The following is a 4,024-nucleotide window of genomic DNA, read 5'->3' on the forward strand; positions in this document are numbered from 1 at the left end:
CACCTTATTGCCAGTCACACCTTCCCACTCAAGTCAAAAAAGCCACACCTATTTTTTATCTGTGGTAGGACTGATCCCAAGCTCACCAGGAAAGGGGACTGCATTCTCTCAACTTTGCTTTTTCTAATCAAAAAAAAAAAAAAAAAGAATGGAAGTTTTGGGATGAGTGAGTGAATTTGGGCCATGAGGAAGTCAGGGCAACACGGAGAGTCACCGCAGGTGTGATTGCTCTTCCAACCGCAGGAAGAACGAATTGTGTTCACATCGCTGAATGAGACATAAAAATGAAAGAGTAAACAAGACTAGAGGGTCCCTCAGAGATGTGAACGAGTCTCACCACGTGAGGTGAAAGAGGCCAAGTGCTAAAGGATAAAAACCGCGTGGTCCTAGTTACATAAACTTTACCAGCAAGACAAAACTGACGCATGCAGTTAGAAGACGGACCACGGTTACCCTTGAGAAGGACAGACCTGTTTGTTACCGGAAAGGGAGAACAAAGTCTTCTGGGGGCGCTGAGTGGGGGTAACGTGTTACCTTCATTTTGGGATAATTGGTGTAGCATTTGTGCATCTTTCTGTATATATTATACATCAATTAAAAGATACACAACAGTGTGGGATGCTGAGCTGGGCTCAACTGGTTAAGCATCTGCTTTCAGCTCAGGTCATGGTCTCAGGGTCCTGAGATGGAGTCCCGCGTCGGGCTCCCTGCTCAGTGGGGAGCCTGCTTCTCCCTCTAGCTGATGCTCCCCCTGCTTGTGTTCTCTCTCTCTGACAAATAAATAAATAAATAAAATCTTAAAAAAAAATACACAATAGTGAATGGAAGAATTTGAGAAAGCAAAAATAAGCAATTATTTTTTCATCCCCCCAGACCCTTCTGTCAAGACATTTTACCATAAGGGAAGCTGAGAAATGGGACCAAAGCCAAAGGGGTATTTTAAAGATGGGAGAAAATGACTGTTGGGGAAACTCCACTTACTCATATTTGCCACAAAGGAGAAACACCTGTCCTATTATTTACTTCATAAATTTTCTTTAAACTGACTCATTTTTAACTTAAATGTTTTAAAAAATGCATTTTGTATCGTTAAGTATCACTTGCCATCACAGAACTAAAAATGTCATTCAATTAAAATAATTAAAATAATTAAGATAATTAAAAACAATTAAATGGAAGTAAAAATCAGTCAAATTGAGCTACAAAAACAGCCACCTAAAAATAAGTTCTTCGGTCAGAAAACTAGAGCTGGTCGTGACCAGCGAGGGCAGAGCACCTTGTTCTGTTGCTGGCTTGCAGCCTTCTTGTCTCACGGGGTCGAAGAGGGAATGTCTCAGACACAAACGGCTGAAGCAAAGTGAAAGTTTGGTAAGTGAAGATGAGAACTCTAGGGTGAGTGGGGTCCCGAGTGGCCGGCCACTGAGAACTGACTGGGAAGCCTGCGGCCTTGAGACTCCTGCGCCATCTCGGTGGTTCCCTTAGCTCTTGTTCGACTCTGGCTCAGCATCTCCACCCGCCAGGAGTAGTTTCGGAGCCTAGTCAAGGGGTCGGGGGCCTCCTATCTCCCCTGCCTATCCCTTAACCCCTTCCCTACTCACGGGACAGGACCCGGGGGCAGAAAGAGCAATCCAGGAATGAGGAGTGACTCGCTATATCCTATTTAATCAGTGGGGGTTAGGGATAGCGCCAGTCTCCCGGGAACCTGGAAGCAAGGCTTTCAGGACCGTGAGGGGCCGGCTGCTGCCGAGATAAGGTCCCGTTTAAACATGAAGGCCCTAAGGCAGCCACGAGTTCCTGAGGAAGGTCATGCTCTGCGTGTTTCAGGGATCTGTCAGTGGGCTGCAAGCCTAAGGAGATCTTAACTTAAGCGACACTTTTGCTTTTGTTTCCCATGTTCCCAGTTCCAGGTCTTTATCACAATCCCACTACTGCTCATCATCGTCACCCTTACACTGGAAGCATCCTGCTTTTCCCACAGTCGTGTTGAGTTCGAGAGAGAAGCGGGGTGAAAACACAGTCCCCACAACTCTATGGCACAGGATGCTGACTTCCCCAGCACCTCAGGTCGTTCCCAGTTCCGAGTCTCCATGGCTTGGTGGGAATTTGGTGCTGAGCAAAAGCCTCCCATGCTGTCAAGGAAAAGAGCCCATTTCCACAGCTTTTCTTGGAAAGTGCTGGTTTTTGTCTAAGTGTGTGGGATGGGGGGATGTGCTCATCAGCTGTGGCTGTAGCACCCTGCCTGAAACCAGACAAAGGTGGAGGGGCCCCGAATGATCACCCCTGTTCCACATTTTAGAAAACACTGCTCCATCACAACGGAGGTGGTTTTTTCCAAATTAAAAATCAGAGCTGCCCAGAAAATCTAGAATGCATAGTGCTGTACCCAGGGCATTTATCAGTCCACAAATTCTGACATTATTTATCAACACCAGGGCTAACCACCAGGGATATGAAAATTAGGAGACGTGATCCCTGCCCCCAAGGTAAGGTTTCCAGATAAAAATACAGAATACCATGTTAAATTTGAATTTCAGATAAACTTGGATTTATTTTTTAGTGTATGTCCCAAATATTGCAGTAGACATACTAAAAATGTATCTTTTGCTTGTATGAAATTCAAATTTAACTGGGTCTGTATTATTATTTGCTAAATCTAGGGGCAAAGTTGATGAAAATAGTGTGAGACGCGTCAAGGCAAAGGGGTCATCACAGGGTGTTCGGGTGCGTGTCGGGGAAAACTTCAGAAAACCGTCCTCGGCTAAGAACTCAGGTGCTGTACCACTCATTGCAGAATTCAATCACACACCATCGTGATTTATTGTTTAGGTTTTTCATGGTTACATGTTTTGTCTGCCTAACTAGAGCCTAAGCTGCTTGAGGACAGGGGCCATTTCTTCGTGTTGCCCATACCACCTAGTACATGACAGGCACACCGAAGGCGTGTTACTTCGTGAATTGGCTCAAAGGGTTTTATCCGCTCAAAAAGTCAAAAGATTCTGTTCACTGAAACGTAACTGGTATTTTCCCAAAGTGCTGGGCTTCCAAGAATCCAGTCTGACACTTGAGAACCAGATTAGCAGTAAAGGTATGGGCCGCTCGTTAGCACAGCAACCTCCTGTGTTCACTTCATGGTGGAGTCTATGGGGCTGGGTGTCTTTGTGAGGTTTGGGTCCCTTCCTAAGACCCCCATGTGTGGCCTGTTCTTGGCTGGATCTGATATACTGAAGCAGTTACCGCAGCTGGGCAGTCCAACGACTGCAAGAACGCTTTTCTACAAACACGCCCCACCCACACTTAAGCTCCTCTTTACCCTCCTACGGTTTGAAACTGTCCCCCACCGAACGGCGTGGTCAGTTCCAAGCTGGCCCAGGGTGAGGTCTCCCCATCACTGTTGGAAGCACAAGGGAGGAGAACTTTCCTGACCGCCTCTCCAGCCTCAGCTCTAAAGACCAGACCTGGGGAGGTGGCAGCCCTGCACCCACTGAGCACATAACCCAAAAGTGGCACCGTTTCAACAACTTCTAAGGTAAAATATGTTGGTGTGATGGATCTTAAAGACTTTAAAAGAAGCATGGGAGAAACACGTACAGAAGGTCATCAAATGGGGAGCATTTTTTAAAAACATGCTTCTTTCCCTTCAGCTCTTTGAGTACAAATTATCATTCCTGCTCATCCCTGGGCCCAGAACACACTCCCTGGTCTGGTCTCACTAAGGCTCTTCCCCAGTTTTTTACCACAATATCCCTAAGGGAAGAGGACAGATACAAGGTCTAGAGTATCAGGAGGACAGGAAGCCTCACCCCACTGACCACCAGAGTCCAAAATGTCTTTAAGATCTGTGCGCCACAGGGCTCGTTTTCATTATTTGGCTACAAAGCCCGCCCGCGCCCCCCAACCTCACCCCATTTAGGTCAAAGATGAGCGAAGCCGGGCACTAGGTAAAGCCTAAGGACAGTTTTGATCAGACTACACGATTGCGACAGGGAACAATAGTCCTGCTCCTAACTGATTTGGGGGGGGGGGG

The sequence above is a fragment of the Ursus maritimus genome, unplaced genomic scaffold (genome assembly GCF_017311325.1).
Source record: "Ursus maritimus isolate PB19 unplaced genomic scaffold, ASM1731132v1 scaffold_2, whole genome shotgun sequence".
NCBI lineage: Eukaryota > Metazoa > Chordata > Mammalia > Carnivora > Ursidae > Ursus > Ursus maritimus.